The sequence below is a fragment of the Jaculus jaculus genome, chromosome 4 (genome assembly GCF_020740685.1).
Source record: "Jaculus jaculus isolate mJacJac1 chromosome 4, mJacJac1.mat.Y.cur, whole genome shotgun sequence".
In the NCBI taxonomy this organism is placed as follows: domain Eukaryota; kingdom Metazoa; phylum Chordata; class Mammalia; order Rodentia; family Dipodidae; genus Jaculus; species Jaculus jaculus.
Window position 1 is genome coordinate 122011022 of NC_059105.1, and position 21032 is coordinate 122032053.

Consider the following 21032-nt stretch of genomic DNA (forward strand, 5'->3'; position numbering starts at 1 on the left):
GGAGTGTCCTTATTTCTCCTCCAATTTGGATGAATAGCTTTGTTTGTAATGTTGGTTGACAATAGTTGTCTTTCAGAACTTGGAATACATCATTCCAAACCCTTCTGGCTTTTAAAGTTTGTGTTGAGGGCTGGAGAGGTGGCTTAGTGGTTAAGTGCTTGCCTGTGAAGCCTAAAGACCTCAGCGCAAGGCTCAATTCCCCAGGACACACGTTAGCCAGATGCACAAGGTGGTGCATGCATCTAGAGTTTGTTTGCAGTGGCTGGAAGTCCTGGCATGCCAATTCTCTGTTTTCTGTTGTGTTATTTTGTATTGTGTCTGTCTCTTTTCTGTGGTACAATTTCATTTCAAGGTATGATTTTCTCGATGCTTCCTGGAATCCATTCTCACATTTCATCACGTCTTTATTAAGCTCACAGAGTCCAGGCAGCCCAAGCCAGCAGCTTGGGGAACTGGCTCCATTTTCTTAATAGGAAGAGAAGAGTGGGTTAAAGACATTCAACAGATACCTGAGGTGGGAGTCATGTCACAGGAGAACTAGGGGTGAACCATTGGCTCTGCCCTACATGATATCATCTAATCTCTGAGCTGTGGCATTTAGGTTATTGTGATCCTCACTTTCAATTTATTTATATCTCTTTTGAGACTTCTCTTGTCTTCTTCAATTAAGTTAAACCTAGTGACAAATTGAAATGAAATGAAATGAAATTGAGTGCTCAATTTCATTTATGCGGTTGTCGGGATTTTTTTTTTTGTTGTTGTTTTGTTTTGTTTTTCTCCATGTAGGGTCTCACTCTAGCCCAGGCTGACCTGGAATTCATTCTGTATTCTTGGGGTGGCCTCGAACTCACAGCAATCCTCCTACCTCTGCCTCCCAAGTGCTGGGATTGAAGGCATGTGCCACCACTCCTGGCTCGGTTGTTGGTCTTTTTGATCCTTTGCTTCCAGTTCCACTTGTGTTTTCATCATGGGATTCAATTTCTTTTGTTTTCTCCATGCTTTCATTGGAGGCTTCCATTGTGGAACAAGGCATCTTTGGTGGAGATTTCTCAGTTTTCTGCCTTTGTTGTTGTTGTTGTTGTTGTGGCTTATTGGGGGAAAAGTTTTATTTTATTGAGGGGGAAGGAAATATTTGTCCTTATAGGATCTTCAGCGAGTGTTCTGTTTTCAATGTGAACCAGATTCATGTATGATGTGGTTATACCAGCATATGCATGGCTTGTGGAGATTGCAAGTTCTTTAAAAGTACCTGGGGAACTGAGAGCTCTGACTACTCACTCCGCTTGCACACACTGTTTAGCACAAGGGGACCAGAGGTTGATGACCCAGGAGCTGGGAAGGTGGGGAGCTAGGGGCAAGATGCCACATCCCACAGTGGGCTGTGCACCCTCTGGATCAGGGGAATAGGGATTTGGGGATCCAGGAAGCAGTCAATTAGGAAAACAGAGCAAAAGGCCTGCTTCTGCAGCACACACACACACACACACACACACACACACACACACACACACACACACAGCTGCCCCAAGCCAGCAGCAGGAGTAAGGGGACTGGGACTCAGTCCATGTGCATATCTTCCAGAGCAGGGAAATAGGAATTTGGGGACCCAGGAGTCAATCAGAAAACCATAGCAAAAGGCCTGCTTCCACAGAACACATGCCACACCAGGCCACCCAAGCCAGGAGCTGGTTTACTGAGACCAAGGAACTGGGAGGTGAGAAATGAACTGGGAGCTCTGACCAACTCACTCCATGCATGCACCCTCTGGAGCAGGGGTTGCAGGAGCTCGGGACCCAGGGGTTATTCAATCAGGAAGGAAGAACAAGGAGCCTGGTTCCATGGACAGCTCGTGGGGTCCAGAGACCCCCAAGCCAGGATCGGGGGACCAACAAGGAACAGGGAATCCAGGTGTACACCCTCCTTCAGAGCAGGGTATCTGGGATTTGGGGACCCCGGGCACTTCAATCAGGAGCAAGGGGCCTGCTTCTGCAGCAGGCTGGCAGGGTGCAGGTAGCCCCATGGCAGCAGCTGGTGTACTGGGACCAGGGAACTGGGAGGAGGGGAAGGAAGTGGGAGCTCTGGCCTATTCTGCATGTGCACCCTCTGGAGCAGGGCATTGGGAGCTGAGGACCCAGGGGTCCTTCAATCAGGAAGTCGGAGCAAAGGGACCTGTTTCTGCAGCACACTCATAGAGTCCAGGTAGCCCCAAGCCAGCAGCTTGGGGAACTGGCTCCATTTTATTAAGACAAGAGAAGAGTGGGTGAAAAACATTCCATAGTTACCTGCTGCACTGGAGTCATAGAAGATCTGGGGTGAACCATTGGCTCTGCCATACAAGGTATCATCCAATCTCTGAGCTGTGGCATTCTGGATTTTCTCACTAGCTGCCTAATCTCCTTTCCCACCCTGATCACATCTGCCTTTGCCCCTTTCACTTACCGTATTATTTTCTTTGATTGTTGATCTACCATGTGTCTGTTGGTAGAGATTCTCATTTTCAGGTCCCAACTTATGTTTTTACCTCTCCTATGAAAACTTCCTTGATCCTTCCTCTTGCTCTCCTACTTCCTTCAAACCAGTTTCTTCTTTTTGTAGTGAAAGATGTATCTATATGTAATCCAAAGTCAGAAGAAAACTATGTGTATCTTGAAGTGTGTGAGCAGCCTGCCCCTTAGAGACAGTTGATACTCTAAACTTTTTGCTACAAAGGACCAGATGGTAAACGCTTTAGGCCTGAAGATCCTAAGGTTTCTGTCATAACTACTTAGTACCCTTTTAGCACTAAGGCAGCTACAATACACAGTAAATGCACATGGCTGCATTTCAACAGATACTTATTATAGAAACAGGCAGGAAAACAGATTTGGCCTAGGGACCTTGTTTGCTGACTGTCCAGAGAACCAAGCCTGTTTGATTACTAGTTACTATGGATTGAGACCAAGGCTGAATAGAGTGAGATGTTATCTTACTGGAGATTGATGAGTGGTAGGTTATTTTTGTCTGGTAGAATAGAAAATGATTTCAGTCCAACTGTCATGTGATTGTCCTGTTTGTTGGTTGGTTGGCTGTTTAATATTGTTGGCTTTGATTTTTTTATATTTATTTATTTATCTCAGAGGGATAGAGAAAATAGGCATGTCAGGACCTCTTGCCACTGCAAACAGACTCCAGATGCATATGCCACCTTGTGCATCTAGCTTACATGGATACTGGAGAAATGAATCTGAGTCCTTAGGCTTTGCAGGTAAGCACCTTAACCACTAAGCCATCTTTCTAGCCCTGATTTTGATTTTTTTTTTTTTTTTGGCACAGGATCTTATACCTGAGACTAGCCTATAGGCTGACCTTAAGCTCCTGGTCCTACTGCTTACACATCTTTAGTCCTCGGATTACAGGTATATGCCATCATACCCCACTATTCTGCTTTTTGTCTAAATTTGCAATTTCATTCTAGCATTTTAATACTACTGGACCTATGTATATCCTTTTTTATATCTATGGAAATACAGATTCAAGTCTTGTCTACCTTCCTTCCATCAGTTGTGACATATAGCTGGTCCTTCCCACAATGAACCAACTAACTTATTGATATAAGTAAGAAAGTTTTAATTTCTTGATGTTTTAAATGTTATACTTTGACAACTTATATACCTTTTTGTCCTCTACCATTAGAACTAAAATCACTCTGGTTACCCTACCAGATCCCAGGCTTGGAGACTGTGCATCCCATCTTCTAAACCTGATCTCCATAATGCCAGTGCCTTTAGAGTGTACAATGGATTGGAACAATGAGGCTGGAGAGAAACAGAAGGAGGACAGGAAGCAGGACCTGCTGGGGCAACACTAAACCTCACCTACTTTGACCTCACTCAAGGAAGTTTGGAAGACAGGGAGGGGACCATCACCCCTATGTGTGCCTCTCCTGTCCACATTTTGAGTCATGCTGAATGCAATAAACCTTGAATCAAAGAATTTTATTTGACAATAGACATCTGAAATATTCAAAGTGCCTCTACTTGGATCCAAAACTCTACTTATAAGAAAAATGTAATGAGCTGGGATGATGACTCAGTCAATAAACACTTGTCACACAAGCCTGAGGACCTCAGTTTAGATCCCCAGCACCCACAAAACAGCCAGGTGTGTGCAACTATCCTCCTGTAATCCTAGAATTTGAATGGTATAGACAGGAGCTACCTGGGCTCACTGGCTAGGTCTAACCAAACCAGTGAGTTTGAGCCTGAGTGAGAGATTGTCTCAAACAATAAGGTGGAAGGAGACACCCAATATCCACCTCTGGCCTCCACTTGCATGTATGCATCCATACATATATATATGCCTATGAATACACATATGAATACCACATATACACACAAATACACTATGAATACACATATGAATACCACATATACACACAAATGCAAAAGACATCACTTTGAAAGAGGGTATCTTATGGCATAAGTGACTAATAATTTAGAATGCTAAATAAAAATAAGAACAAAGTATAAACTTTATAATTGCACTCCAATATTTGTAACTACATATATTATCAATGTATAATTTCATATCCACACATTTATATATGAAACTTGCATGTTCATATAATTTGTATGTTATAAATATTATGTATTTTCTTTTTAAGGCTTTAAAAATTATTTATTTGTGAGCAAGGGGAGGGGAATGAGTGCACCAGGACCTCTTGCCACTGCAAATGAACTCCAGATGCATGCACCACATTGTGCATCTGGCTTTACATGGGTACTGGGGGAATCAATACCAGGCCTTCAGGTTTTGCAAGCAAGCTCCTTTAACCACTTAACCATCTCTTCAGCCCACTGTATTTTTATGTACATGCATATATGTATAAACTATTGGCTTTCCATATGTGAGTTCTATATCCATGCATTCAATCAAAAATATGTGAAATGGGGCTGGAGAGATGGCTTAGGGGCTAAGCGCTTGCCTGTGAAGCCTAAGGACCCCGGTTCGAGGCTCGATTCTCCAGGACCCATGTTAGCCAGATGCACAAGGGGGCACACACATCTGGAGTTCCTTTGCAGTGGCTGGAAGCCCTGGCATGCCCATTCTCTCTCTCTCTCTCTCTCTCTCTCTCTCTCTCTCTCTGCCTCTTTCTGTCTCTATCTGTCACTCTCAAATAAATAAGTAAAAATGAACAAAAATTTTTGAAAAAATATGTGAAATGAAGCCAGGCATAGTGGTGCATGCTTTTAATCCCAGCACTTGGGAGGCAGAGGTAGAAGGATTGCCATGAGTTCAAGGCCAGCCTGAGACTAAGTTGTGAATTCCAGGTCAGCCTGTGCTAGAGCAAAACCCTACCTCAAAAAAACCAACCAAAAATATGTGAAATGAGGTAGGAAGATCATTGTGACTTCAAAGCCATCCTGAGCTACATAGTGAGTTCCAGGTCAGCCAGTAAGACCCTGCCCCCACCAAAAAAATGTTAAAAATTTGTTTGTAAACTAACTTGTTTACTACTATTCCCTAAAAAATATAGTGAACAACTATTTACATAGCATTTACATTGTGTTAAGCATTTTAAGTCATTTAAAGATGATTTCAAATCTATGGGAGGATATTCATAAGTTACATGAAAATGCTACATTTCATATAAGGGACCCAAGCTCTCTCTAAAGAGCAGGAAGAGATCACACAAATCTAATGGTGTCAAGGTTGCCTAGCCTAGAGAGCTGATTTTGAGCTCCCAGAAGCAAGTTTAGGACCTGAAAGGGCAACATTGTAAGCCCCTCTGTTTTATGTGGTTTGGAGTCCCAAACTTAGGGTTCCCAAAGTCCAAGAAAGCCTCATGCAGAAGAGAGGAAGTGAAAACCTATACAAACTTGGATGAACGAACCTTAGCTCAAGGGCTACACCATGACATAGGAAATTACTGAACCAGTGCCCAAGACTCTGGAGGAAGTCAGAGGCCCAGCAGATCCAGGGAAAAGCCTACATACCATACATGTTCATAGCTCTGATAGGTGAACTCCATATTAAATATCATGAGAGATGTATATATGTGTACTTTTGTTTTTATTTATTGTTTTGAGATAGGGTCTCACTTTGTAGTCCAAACTCGCCTGGAATTTACTATGTAGCCCAGTCTGACCTGGAACTCAAGATAATCCTCTTGCTTTAGCCTCCCATGTTGGGATTACTAGCATGTGGCATCAGGCCCAGCTTGAACCTTTTTATTAGTGGTATTTAACCTTTGTCTTCTTTTCCCTCCCTCAGAAGTGTAGCTCCACCTGCATGAAATCTCCTTTTGTGGTCTTCTGTGACTTCAAGTCGGTAAGTATCAGGGGTTTGGATATGGGGGAGGAATTGTTATAGTTTAAAGGATGATGGAGGTGTGTGATAAGGAAGACTCACTGCCTGGGTTCAATGAGGTGCCTGAAAACAATTGAATTATTTTAAAATTGCTTTTTCAAAAAAATTATTTATTTGAGAGCGGAGGGCGGGGGGAAAGAGAGAGAGAGAATGGGCACATCAGGGCTTCTAGCCACTGAAAGTAAAGTCTAGACACATCTGCCACCTTGTGCATCTGCTTTATGTGGGTACTGGGGGATTGAACCTGGGTCCTTTGACTTTGCCAGCAAGTGCCTTAACCATTAAGCCATCTCTCTAGCCTGAAGTTGCTTTTTTTTTTGGCTGCCAAAATGTGTGTGTATTATGTGTGTGGGGGGTGTACTTTTGATGAAAGGGTGAAATTCTTCAGACTGAAAAGCAACATTGCTATCATCAGTGATCTGGACCAGAGCTTGGTAAAGGCCACTGTGGTTTTCTGACTTGGAGAGTGGCCAGGGCTGGCTTCCTCTGGTGTCAACTGATTTTCACGATGTTTGTTTGGAGGAGAAGGGGCAACCAAATCTAAGGATGCATGCATATTCAAAGTCTTTTTTTCTTTCAAAGTTCAAGAAGAATTTGCATGCACATCAAAAGCATGTATAGTTACTTGACACTAAATGCATATAGCTAAATTATTATAATTACAAATAAAAAACCTAAATTTTCTTAATACTTTGTTTAGGCTCAACTTAAAAATTCCGCAACTATATTTGAGACAATTTTTACATAACAAAGAAGAAAAATGTCTTCAGCATCAATCATGTCATTGCTTGATGTATTAAATCCCCCTAGCACATTCGCATTCTTTCTCTATCTTGTGATTTTTCTTTTTTGAAGGAAGCATGGTCTTACTATGTAGCCCAAGCTGACCTTGAGCTCACAGCAATCCTTCTGCTCCAATCTTCTCAGTACAGGTCTTACAAGTATGCACCATCATGTGCAGTTATTTCTATTACTATTATTATTACTATCATTTTTTGTTTTTAAAGATTTATTTTTATTTACTTATGAGAGAGAGAGAGAAAGAGAGAGAGAGAGAGAGAGAGAAAGAATGGGGACACCAGGGCCTCTAGCCACTGCAAACAAACTCCAGACGCATGTGTCACCTTGTGCATAAGGCTTATGTGGGACCTGGAGAATTGAATCTGGATCCTCAGGCTTTGCAGGCAAGCACCTTAACCACTAAGCCATCTCTCCAGTCCCCTACTATCATTATTTTAACTTTTATTGACAGCCTCCATACATATGAACAACATGCCATGATCATAATCCCCTACCATCACCTTCCCTTTTCCCACCTTCCCTGTGTTTCCTACACTAAATACCTTCTTATTTCTAACTAGCCCCTCTTCTGATGCCATCATTTTTTTTTCCTATTATGCAGGCCTTGTGTTGGTAGCATCAGCTACTGTGAGGTCATGAATGTCGTAGCCACTTTGTGTCAAAAGACATTATTGCAAAATACTCCTTCCCTTCCTTTGGCTCTGAGATTCTTTCTGCTACCTCTTCTGCAATGGTCTTCGGGCCTTGGAAGATGTAATAGAGATACCTCACTTAGTGCTGAACACTCCACAGTCACTTTTCAGCACTTTGGTGAGTTTTGAGTCACCCCAGTGGTCACTGCCACCTGAACAGAGATACTTCTCTAACCAAAAGTGAGTGAAGCATTAATATATGGGCATAAACATAAATGTTTATGGGGGCAGCTTAGTGGGCATAACATATACATTTAGCCAAGCAACAGTAGTAGTTTTTTTCCTAGGACTTATGACTTCCCCAGCTATAGGCTTTTGAGTATGTTTTCAGTACCACATATGAAGAAGCCAGGATTCTTGACTATTCCACAGACATGAATTTCAGGATGAGTCAGTATTAAGGTTGGAATTTAGTAAGAAAAAGTTTTAACATAGATTCAAGTGTGGGTATTAAGGAAGAGAGGTGCTAGGCAAAAGACAGTACACAAGTCTGGTATGGGCTTCTGAAGAGTCTTCCTTAAATATTTTAAACTATAAATTTAACGTATCTGCAGATTAATATATTTAACATACATTGAGCACTTGCCTGTCAGGGAACATCTTATGAGCAAAAATCTCTTAAGCATCTAAAGCAATTCACTTAATTCATACAAAGTAAAAGCAAATTAAAAAGTGTTGTAGGGCTGGAGAGATTGCTTAGTGGTTAAGGTGATTGCCTGTAAAGCCTAAGGACCTAGGTCCAATTTCCTAGTACCCATTTAAGCCAGATGCACATGGTGAAAATTTGTTTGGAGTTCATTTGTAGTGGCTAGAGGCTCTGGCTTTCCTATTCTCTCTCTCTCTTTGCCTGTCTCTTAAATAAATAAATAAAAGAAAATGTTGTAAATCAGGCTCTGAAAGTCTAAAGCCTTTTGCAGATGTAACCAAATTTACTTATGCCCTTCAAATTAAAATCATATAACATCAATATACATTGATACAATAATACATTTCATATTGAAATTTAAAAGTTTGATATTCATATGGTTTTATTTTATTTCTTTATTTTTCAAAAATATTCATTTTATTTATTTTTTAAAATATATTTTATTTATTTATTTGTGAGACAGAAAAAGGGAGACAGAGAGAGAGAGAGAGAGAGAGAGAGAGAGAGAGAGAGAGAGAGAAAGAGAGAGAGAGAGAGGAAGAGAAAGAGAATGGTCAAGCCAGGGCCTCCAACCACTGCAAATAAACTTGACACAAAGTATTATTGATACCAATTTCATTTATACTGTCTACTGTATGCTTTTGTTATTATACCTTTGTTGTGGTGCTGAAGGGGCATGATAGTCTACCACTTAACTGGCTTTCCAGCCCTCTTTCTAGTTTTTAATCTTGAGACAGGGTCCCACTGAGTTTTACAGACAGGACTTGAACTCACTCTGTAGCCTTGAACCTGTCATCTTTCTGCCTTAGCCTCTAGAGTAGCTGGAATCACCAGGCTCCTGGCTAAATGACTTTCTAGTGTTGAAAAGCTACTTAGAACAAGGCATAGCTCTTTGATCAATCAGCAAAGATAGATCCTGTGTCAAAGATTCAGGAATTTGATTTGAGCTGTTGGTTAAAGCATTGGAGACAGTCATTGATGTACATGAGCTCTAAGGTAAGACCCTGAGGCCATACTTAAGGTTGGAGTAAGGATCTTAAGTTAGTGAGAGACCCCAAAGCCAGATTTTTCCTCTGTGAGTTGATTTTATAACTAAGTACTGTAGAAAGTTTTAAATATCATCTCTTATACCATCTTTCTGCTTTCAACTTTTCCACCTGATTTAACTAAATAAAATTTCGGCTTTCTTACCTGCAGTGTAATTGTTTTATTGCACTCAACTGCTTTCTGTAGTGCCGGATTAAAAAGTTTCTGGTGACTACATTTACCATATTGGTTAATGAATGCTTTAAGATATCAGTGATTTTACGAATTTATTGCCTGGGATGATGCCCTTCTCCTTTTGCAAGTCAGGGAATAGGGAAACTGCTCACAGATACCTTCTAAGGGATAAGTGAGATGCCTTTAAACTCTTTTGGAAGAAACCAGTAAGGTCTTAAAGAAGTTGAATGTGAAGTAGAGCAACATTTATAGTCTGACTTGAATAGAAATGTGCCTGTGCCCTGAGCCTAGTATAGCCAATCCAATGGTTTGGTTTGAGAGTCAGAGTCAGAGCTGGGTAGTAACACAAGTGGTTCTGTTAAGGGAGCAGGGAGGAGAGCCTTTGTGTGTGTGTGCATGTGTGGGTGTGTGTAGGGGTAGGTTGACAATGACCCTGAAGACCTCAGCAGCCCATATTCTCTGCTATCCCATTTAGAAGCAGGAGCGGTAAACAGGGAACTGCCAGTAATTATAAACCATTTGCATGTGTACCCATGCATGATATCTCCTTCTACCCTGCAGGATACTTAGGGACTTGGCTTCTTTTCTCTTCTATATTCCTGACTTCTCCCTCCTACCATGTAATTCATACTTACTTTTGGTATGACAACTCCTTCTTAAACCCTCTGTGGGTCCCAGGCCTCCCTTAAGCTAACCCCTGCACTCCCTTGAATTCCCATGCCTCCCTGAATGTACTTTTATCTTCCAAGAAAACCATTCAAATAAGTTTTTTTAAAGATATTTTTATTTATTTATTTGACAGAGAAAGAGGGGGAGAGAGAGAGAGAATGGGTGTGCCAGGGCCTACAGCCACTGCAAACGAACTCTAGATGTGTGCGCCCCCTATGCATCTGGCTAACGTGGGCCCTGGGGAATTGAACCAAGGTCCTTTGGCTTTGCAGGCAAATGCCTTAACTGCTAAGCCATCCCTCCAACCCACAAATAAGTTGTTTTTGAGACAGGGTATTTCTTTGTAGCCCAGGTTAGCCTTGCAGTTTGGTTTTGCTGTCTAAGTCTCTCACTGCTGGGATTACAAGTATGTGTCACCATGCCAGGCTTCCAGGAGTCTTTCCATGCTCGTTAGCTCCACACCTTTCACTTTCATTCCTGAGCCCATTCCATTAGGTGATTTTGTCCTCCAACTCTTCCTTATTTTGTTTTAGGGCCACCAATAACTCTTTTCTGATGATACTCATGTGGCTGGATCTTCACCACGCCTTTCAGCATTGGACCTGTGGACCATTCTCCTCCTGCTATATACTCAGCTGATTCTCTTCTAGTTCTCTAATTTCACTGGCTATTCCTGCTCAGTTTCCTCTTCTGGCTCCACTTCTTCCTTTTAAGCTCTTCATGCATTCTTATTGTTTAGTTTCTGGCCATTCTTTCATTTCTAGTTTCTTCTCTTATTAGGTGGTTTGGTGTTGAAGGGTTAAGAGCCCTGAAAACAAGAGGGAACTAAAGAGTTAATAAATAACCTTAAGATTAGAAGGGCGGACTTCTGGCCAAGATGGTGACTGCCTAGCTGTGCTACAAATCCTGGGGAAAGAAAGGCAAGACATTAAGGGGTTTCTGGGTCTTCCTGTCAGTGGGCAGGCACAGAGGGGGGTGGAAATCAGGGAGTCACGGATGCCCTTGCAGGTGGGTAGCCCACCCCTCTCACCAAATAGCCACTGCCGCCATATCTGATCATGCACTTGCACCAGCTCAGGAGCCATCCCCTACCTGTCTGCCATGCCGGCTATCCACCATTGTTCTGTGGTGGGGGAGTGCAGACTGTTTCTGGGTCCCAGTCAGAGTGTGGACTGCTTCAGTGATTGGTACCTCAGTCCCCCTCCAAGCTCCAATGAAGGCAACTTTGGCACATTACCACTTGAGAATTCAGACAACTTTGGTGCCCCTGTCAGGCAGTAGATAGGTGGCTTTGGCAAGTGGGAGCCAAGCACAGGCTTCTTGGAAACTGCCCCAGGCTGCCTCAGATTCCCATTGCACTAGAGCCCAGGCTGATCCACTCACCTACATGTCCACACACTATCATGGGCAGACCACAGTGCAAAAGAAATAACATGAAAAATCAAATGCAAGAAAATCCAGTAAGATCACCCAGTTCTCCAATGAATACATCTAACCAAAACATAGAAGAGTTATTAGGATCAGAATATCAAATTGAAGCTATGAGCAATGCAACACTGACCAATCTTCAGGTAGAACTTGCAGGAAAGCAACAAAGGACCAATAATCATGTGGATGCTACCATCACTAAGCTAGAATAAATAGATAAGAAACTGGAAGGAGTACAAAGAGAGTTAAGAGGTTTGAAGGAGAGTGAATAAAAAGAAGACCTTAAAAATCAGCTGGCCATACTAAATGAAGACATAAAGAAATGAAAGGATGAATTTCAAGAATCATCAAGAAAATCAGATAAAGATGTGAAAAGGGAACTTGGCAGAGGGATGGAAATGATACATAGAATAGTAGAAAATGCAAACTTAATTGAACAAGTCCAAAACTCTCAATAAGCTCTCAAGAATAGTTAGTGAAGTGGAGGATAGAAACTCTGATCCAGAAGACAAGATGGAAGAATCAGTTCGAGAATTCAATAATTTCAAAAGTTCCTGTGCACAGAACATGAGGCAATTGTGGGATACACTTAAATGTCCTAATATCAGAATCACTGGAATGCCAGAAGGAGAAGAATTTCAGACCAAAAGCATGGAGAACTTAAGAAAATAATTGAAGAAAACTTCCCCAGTCTCCTAAAAGAAACACCCATCAAGATCCAAGAAGCCAACAGAACTTCAAACAGACTGGACCAAAGGAGAAACACTCCAAGACATATTATCATTAAAACTCTAAACATTGACACCAAAGAGAAAATCCTAAAAGCAGCTAGGGAAAAACAGAACACCACTTTCAATAGTAACCCCATCAAAATTACGTCAGACTTCTCAATGGAAACCCTGAAAGCTAGAAGGGCCTGGAATGAAACACACCAAAGTCTAAGAACCTATGGCCTCCAACCCTAACTACTCTACCAGGCAAAAGTATCCCTCATAATAGATGGTGAAAGAAAAACTTTGCATGACAAAACTCAGCCTTACAAGTACATAAACATGAAATCAAACCTACACAGAGTATTTCAGGAAATTCTCCACAGAGAAGAAACAAATAATCAAACTCAAATGTCTACAAGAAGCAGATCACAATAACCAAGCTCACAGTAGGCACAAAAATCTTCAAAGCCCATGAAAACACCAACACACATCTACCATCACAACATGGCAGGGATCAAATCAAATCTCACAGTCATTACCCTAAATATTAATGGACTTAATTCACCCATCAAGAGACACAAGCTAACAGGATGGATCAAAAAATTAGACTTCTCAATCTGTTGCCTTCAAGGAAACCACCTCACCACTAAAGACAGACACCTCCTCAGGGTGAAAGGGTGGAAAACAATACTCTAAGCAAATGGGAATAAGAAACTAGCAGGTGTAGCTATATGAATATTGGATAAAATAGACTTCAAACCAAAAATAATCAAAAAAGACAAAGAAGGCCACTTCCCACTGATCAAGGGAAAAAATCCATCAAGAGGATATTACGATCATAAATCTGTATGCACCAAACACAGGGGCACCACAGTTCATAAAACAAAACCTACTTGACAATAAAACAGAAATAACCACCAACACCATCAGAGCTGGGGACTTCAATACACCATTATCAGTAATAGATCATCCAAACAGAAACTCAACAGGGAAGTAAGTGAGCTCAACAAAACCATAGATCACTTAGACCAACACAGAGAAAAATCAACTCCTACCACATCATCAGAGGGCTAGAGCCTCAGGAGCCCCCACCACCTCATCAATGAAGCAGACCAAAAATGAACCCAACATAGCTCAGGGAAATTTTGAAGAAGATGGGGTGGAAAGAATGTCAGAGCCACATGTTGGGTCATGATATGCACAGACATTTATCATACCAATAACTGTGGGCTAACTCCACAATGCACGACTCATACACCTCAACAAAGAGGGGCCAATGTGGAGGGCATAGGCCATGGATGAGCCTAATAATGGTACCAAACTGCCTGTATTTGCTGAATACAAAACTAATAATAAAAAAAGAAACCCAAACCATAAAAAAGAGACATTTCCATTTGATTTATGACACCAATATAAAATTACAATACCACTTTATTATAATAAGTAGGATGTAAAGTGACATTATTGAATGCAGCTAAGGAAGGAACAGTGGCAGCATGTAAAAATTAATTCAGATAAAAAAAAGATTAGAAGGGCATAAAGAATGGAGATGTCCAGTCTTCCCTAGTCAATTCTGCTAAACAGCCTTTTATGAACAAATAACTTTGATGCCTTATCTGCTTCCCTTGGACCTGCACCTGTTTCAGTCTGTTTGCTTTAGGAGTCTTCTTGTATGTTTGAACCCCAGCCTGACTCAGTGCTTCAGCCTTCCTCCTGTGGGGAGGCTGCTGCCCCTCACTGTACCTCTCAATAAAGTGTCTGTCTGTAGAGATTAAGTCTGGTGTTCTTTCTTGCTTTTCTCTTACACTTTCCTTACATTTGGGTGCCGTGACTCAGATCCCTTCGGGGCTTTCAGGCTGCATGCCCTCCCCTTTTCTTTCCCTCTCCTCTTCCCCACTTCCCTGACAGTGTATCACTCCTTCTGGAGTATGGACACTTGCGGAGCTCACTATCACCAGTCTGACCTTTGGTCTTTTGTGTATGTGAATGGTGCAAGTGCTGTTCAGCCTCGTGGCCCAGGGGGCTTTATTGGTGCTCTGTGTAGATCCAGCTTGAAACCCGGCAGCTTTATCCTTCTCTTTCCCTCTCACTCTGACTCTTGGATTGTGTAAACTTGGCTGTTTGTGCAAACTGAGGAGTTCTGGCCAGGGGTACTCCCTGGTGAATGTCCAAAATACCTCTCTGAGCTCAGCCAAGTCTCCAACAGCCCTTTGGGTAATCCACTGGGTCATATCTCTCTCTCCTTCTCCCTCTCCTTTCCTGCGGGACTTTTGAACTCCACATAAGAGGCCTCCCACCATGATCCACTGCATCCACACCCTCATCAGATTACAGCTTCAGGACAAGGTATTTGGTCTCTGACTATGGCAAAGGCACCCTGCCTCAGACCTTAGAAACTCCAGGAGTTTCTCACTTTTCAGTCTGTGGACGATCAGAGACTCTGGGAGCCTCCCAAGGGTTGTTATACCTGGAACCCCAAACATAAATGTGAGGATGCTCCTTCCTAATCCTTGGGTTTTGTTTGCCCTCCCTAAACCTGGGAGCTGTCCTTGGTGGCAGGATTGGCCACTCTAGTCCTTGTCCTCCAAAATGGGCTCTAAACTATCTGTTCCAAAATATGCTCTGTTGGCATGTCTCAAGGCTAATTTAAAGGAACTCAAACTTCCTGAGCTCCTGCCTGCCAAATTACTCCAACTTCTATCCAAATTTGGCCACAATATTCTCTAAGCAATGGCCAATGCTGGCCTAAATTTGATATTTTAGATTTCAACATTTTCAATGCTCCTGATAACTTTCTCTGATGACATGGCAAAAGGTAAGCGAGATTCCCTCCCCAGCTTCTGCACCTCCTAAAACTCTTATCTCTCTCACACACTTCTGTCAACCAGTCATGACTTGCTCAGGCCTCTCCCTTTCACACCAAATTCAAGTCATCTGACTAAGTCAAATACAAACCCTGCCTTCTTAAAAAAAAAAAAAAAAAAAAAGCCTCCTGTCTTTACTGGGCTTCCTTAATTCCCTCTGCATCTAGATACCTAATTTCTCTCTCCTTGCTTTTCCCCTTTACCACCAGAGAAAAAAACGTGCAGGAGAGGTGGACAATCACAGTAAACCAGCAACTGCCTCATAGCTAGATAAAATAAACAAACACAGGCACCTGGGAAGGTCCTTGCCTGTGGCTAATGGCCAGTAGAAAAAAAAAAGAAAGAAAGAAAGAAAAGAGAAGTCAGTTTTAAAATTCAAACTAAGGATAGCTTTTTCCCTGTTGTTACTTGGTGGCTGTCTGTCCCAGGCTCAAACCCAAATCCTACACAGTTTCTGATATACATCCCATCTCTCTCTCCTTTCATCATAATAAATTGCTTGGAAATTTCAACTCCCCTGGGCTCTCAAGACACCCAGATGGTTGGAACAGATCTCCAATAGCCAGATAGAATAATTCATCTGCCCTAACTCCAACCATAGAGAGGTCATTTGCCATATCCACTTCATGTTAGCCCTAAAAGGGGGTGAGTAAGCCTCCATCTGTCTGTCTTCCTAAGGTACCTAGGAAAACAGACCCAGCTCCCTTGTGTTGTGCTCAGAGGACTGCCCTGAAAGCCTCCAGTCAAAATGTCTTCTTGCCTTCTGAACTCCCTGTCCTTCTCCAGGAGAAGGTCTCTGACCTCTGTCTTCAGATCAAGGACTCTTGATCTTCAGACAGATGCCTGGGTACTTCTCACCCCTCTATGGGTTTCCCAATTTCCAAAACTCCACTGGCCTCCCTATTGGGTTGTCTCCTGACCAATCTTAAAATGACACATTTGGCTTCCAAATTCTTAAAGATCTTTATAACTTCATAAACTGGATTGGCAGCTACCTCTATTCTTCTACCCCAGATCTCTTCAGTCAGTTCTGCTATCCAGCCCAGACTCTCTTGGGGAAATAATCTTCCTTCCACTCCATTAAACAGTTCCTATTAGTGACCCACTCTTCCTTAGCCCAAGAAGATGACCACAAGCCCTCCTTTACTGTGCCATTACAAATCATATACACTCTCTCTAATCCTAAACTGCAGTTTTTTACTTAACCTATTTCTGTTCAGAGTATAGCTGTAAAATTGGCCTCCAGCCCATTCTCCAGACTCCACTGATTTCCTTGCATCTCTTGTTCTACCTTGAAGTTTTCTAACATGATTTGTTTTCCCAGAGAAATATGCCCATGATTAACACATGGTGAGATGGGGACTCTGTTCTCTCCTGTGTGGAACTTCCTTTACCTGTTATAACCTGTGGTCACATAGATTATTTTTTATGGTCCCAGGTAGAATCAATGGGACATGCTCATCAAATCCATGCCTTCTCAGAAGGCATGCAGGCCTCTCCCACATGTTAGAGACTTCTCCCCCCTCCAAAAAAAAGTAAAACTAAAATCTTCAGAAAAAGATGTCTGTTCATGTTTCATGTTCTTTGTCATGTCTAATGGTGGCTAGCCATGTCATGTCATGTGTTCTATGCTTTATGTAGTCTGTCTTTATGTACAACTAAATACATGGTCACTAATTGTTCCAATGAATTAAGCATTCTGATGCTCATAAATATATTTTAAGATAACATTAAATTACTAAAACCTGATTTATGATATATTTGTGACTTTACGCTTGTTCATTCTTACTACATGTTTATATTTCAGGGTTTGATCCTGTCTCTAACAATGCCTTCTGAAGTTTATGACTTAAGTCTTATGACTTAAGAGAAATGATTAATTTGGGTTTACTGGCAAAACACAAAATATTGATATATCTCACCTATAATTATCAATATTAAGATATGGTATACATGCTTTCTGTTGAATAAAATTATTTTAAAATGTTATTATATTTCTAATGTTCCTAGCCTATGTCAGTCTGGATGGAGTATAATCAATGTATCTATGAAAATGTGTGGATACACCTAATACATTCAGTAAAACAATAGATATTGCACTTTCTCTTCTGAAACTGCGGCAAGGAAGATTCCTTTATGATAGCTAATACATAACAAAAAATTCTGTAACAATTTACAACTAAAGTTAAACAAATGGGGGTTTGGCCCTTTTAGACAATATATAACTACCTTATCTCAAGAGACAGCAATCTGTCTTATTTGACAGAAAGGAATGTGTTAACCCTCACAGACCATAAATCTCTTTCCTCTACAAGCACAGCAAAATTCAAACAGAGGTTTGTTAAGAATGTGAAACCCTGGCACAATCAGTGTTTGGGAACGCAATACATGAAGCGCTGGTGAAAGCTATCTCCCTCTCTCTGAAGTAAATTGTTCATAATAGTGTGTCTTCAGTTAAGATGGGTTAACGTAAATTTCTCTCCCCTTTAAGTGTTTATCTAATTCAAAGTTAACTCTCTGTAATAAGTTGGTAACTTTATTTATAGTGTAATGCCATATACTGAAATAATAATTGGGGTTAGAAAATGTAAAAGCCCCTGACCCTAAGTTATATCCTGTAGACTTTTTTATTGGTAATGTTACATATTGCATAGTCTTTTGTACTGACACTGTAGTTTTTGTACTATTTCAAGACCATAATTTATTTTACAGCTTCTGACCTGTACTGAAAATCATCTTGTGTATCTTCTTATAAGATAAACCTTTACAGTTCCACCAGATCACCTCAGAGCACCCTATAGCAAACTAACTCCATCTATCTGGGTCCCTTTTGATGGTTCTCCAAGGCTTAAAAGTCAACAGTAGCGCCTCCCCCTTTCACCATCCCACTTCAGCTTGAAAGACATCTTCCAAAAACTTGGGGTCTCTCTCCACTGACATTAGACTTGGAGGCCATTAGAATACAGACCAAATTTTCTTTGTTCCTGGTAACATTAAAAAAATTCCTCCTGATCCTAAACATGGACATGAAATAGATATTATGTTCTGATAAATTAAAAGGGCTATAAAAGTATCTGTGATTAAGATAACTAAGATGAAAACAAATGCTTAGCTTGTATGTTTTCCATCTGATAAAGCCTGTATTTTGTTGCATAAACACCTGTTTGCAACAATAGGTTTCTTATGTTCTACTCTTAAGTGTTTTTCTATTAAGTAAAACTTGTATTTGTTTGCTATGAAGTTATTCCAAAAAATCCCACCAGAAGCTGGACCTAATTATATAAAATTTATTGTGCCTGTAAAATTATTCAAACCTTAAACTTTTTCAGCCTTACATACCTCCATTAGTTCCTGTAAAGCTAAGTCAGACATTTTGATCTCTGTGCTGAGTAAGTAAAGCTTTCTGTACTAAGAATTTATAAGAATCTTTAAACCTGATAACTAATCTTCAAAATTAATTTCTTAATCTCTATCATATTTAAATTTGAAATTGTTTGTTTCAAATGTTGCTTCAATACTAGTCTTTTATACTTCCTACCTTACCTAAGACAAATCTTTTTTTTAAATTTAATTTATTTATTTGCAAGCAGATAGATATAGAGAGAAGAGAGACAGAAGGAGAGAGAATGGACATGCCAGGGCCTCTAACTGCAAACAAACTCCAGACACATGTGCACCTTATACATCTAGCTTACATGGGTTCTGGGGAATCAAACTTGGGTCCTTTGTCTTCACAGGCAAATGCCTTAATTACTAAGCCATCCCTCCAGCCCTAAGCCAAATCTTTATGGTTCCAAAAATTCCAATTAACTTCCTATCCAAGTTAACAATTCCTTCTTTCTTACAGACAGCACTGTTATCTTCTAACCAACTACCCATGATATTATTTTTCAACCCTAGATATAATATTCATGTCACCTGGAAATGTCATGTTACATACAAGAAAATCCATACATAGATATTAACCAGATCATAATGGCTAATAAATTTAATATGATCTAGGAGCTTTCTTTCCTAATGTTTCAGATAATTATCACTCTCCTGAAGAGCTGCAACCTTGCCTGTTCATAAAAGCCAAGTGAAACCACCGCCTGCTATGTACATAAGGTACAAAATCAAATGAAGACCCAAAAGTGAAACTCTCAGAAGCAACAACTTGTGACTAGAACTTCATCCTTGGACTGCAGCAATTGTGGAGAAATAAATGACGCCAATCCAGAGCCAATAATATTTGGACTGTATTAGCCCTTTTAATGGCCAGTATTATTTCTCTGCATGTGACTTGACATCTCTCTGTGACTAGCTAGAATATCTATTGTTTTAAGTTAAAAAAAAAAAAAACACCTCACAACTCTACTACCTTCAAGTTATACCTATCCTGTCTATGATATGTACTTTATTCCCTGGGTTATATTAACCCTTTCTTTTGGTCCTTGCATACTCAGATACATCACCAAATTCCTCCAAGACAGAATATATGCCTTCACTTCACAGCAGGTCATTGAATTCTTCATGGCCACTGAATATCAGCTCCTGGATATCCAATGTCCACAGGACTGCATGGGACACCCCAAGAGAGCTACTGCCCCCCCACAGGAAGTAGTCTGAGAACTCTTTACCTCAATTCTGGCCCACATAGTCATCCCCTAAATGCCCCACTCATCCACAGTTCTCCCCAATCTTTTTTATCCTTTGAGAGTCTGGACTGAAGGGTTAATAGCCTTCCCTGAAAACTAGAGGGAACTAAAGAGTTGATAACTAACCTTAAGATTAGAAGGATGTAAAGAATGGAGACATCCAGTCTTCCCTAGTCAATTTGGCTAAAGAGCCTATTCTGAGAAAATAACTTTGATGCCTTATTTGCTTCCCTTGGACCTGCAGCTGATTCAGTCTATTTGCCTTAAGGTCCTCCTTATAAGTTTGAACCCCAGCCTGACTCAGTGCTTGAGCCTTCATCCAATGGGAAGGCTGCTGCCTCTTGCTGTACCTCTCAATAAACAATCTGTCTGTAGAGATCAGGTCCAGTGTTCTTTCTTGCTTTTCTCTTGCACTTTCCTTACAGGTGTGGTCCATTCATTATCCACCTTTTGTATGCCAGTTACATTTGCACTTGGATACTTGTTCAAAGTCGTTGGAGGTTCTTAAATCTGGATCTCAAGGGAGATTTGGACTTTATGTTCAAGTATTTGACATTTTTGTAAGGATATATAATAGGTGTCTAAAATATAACTTGCCCAAGCTTTTGACCTCACTCTCACAATTCCTACCATCCTCTCCAGGCTGCTCCACTTTGGCTAAATACCTATCTTTATCCAATCACTCCAACCTGTAAGTCCATCTGGATTCTTTTTCCTCCCTAGCCTGCCACCTTTTTCCTACCAGCCAGCTTGGTTACTTTTAGGCCTACAATAGATTTCTGTTCTATTATCACACTAGGCCCAGATGACATTCTCTCCTGCCTAATCAATCTCCACAACCTTCTAAATGTTCTCTCTGTTTGCACTCTTGATATCTTTCCTAGGGTCCAGTCTTCATAAAATAACAAGAGTTGTATTTACCAATTGTAGTAGTGAGCTTCAGATTGCTGAGATGAATCCAAACCAGGTGCAGTTATGCAAGAAGGGATATTTATTGAAACTTACAGATCCAG

The 21032-nt window shown here is 40.9% G+C and overlaps 1 long non-coding RNA gene across 1 annotated transcript; it reads left to right on the top strand.

Annotated features, from left to right (window-relative positions):
- The first annotated feature begins 3708 nt into the window (after positions 1-3708).
- Positions 3709-19732, top strand: LOC123460165. Its single transcript, XR_006636827.1, has 3 exons — positions 3709-4140; positions 6253-6309; positions 19409-19732. It is a non-coding gene; the product is annotated as an uncharacterized LOC123460165 (long non-coding RNA).
- The last annotated feature ends 1300 nt before the right edge of the window (positions 19733-21032 follow it).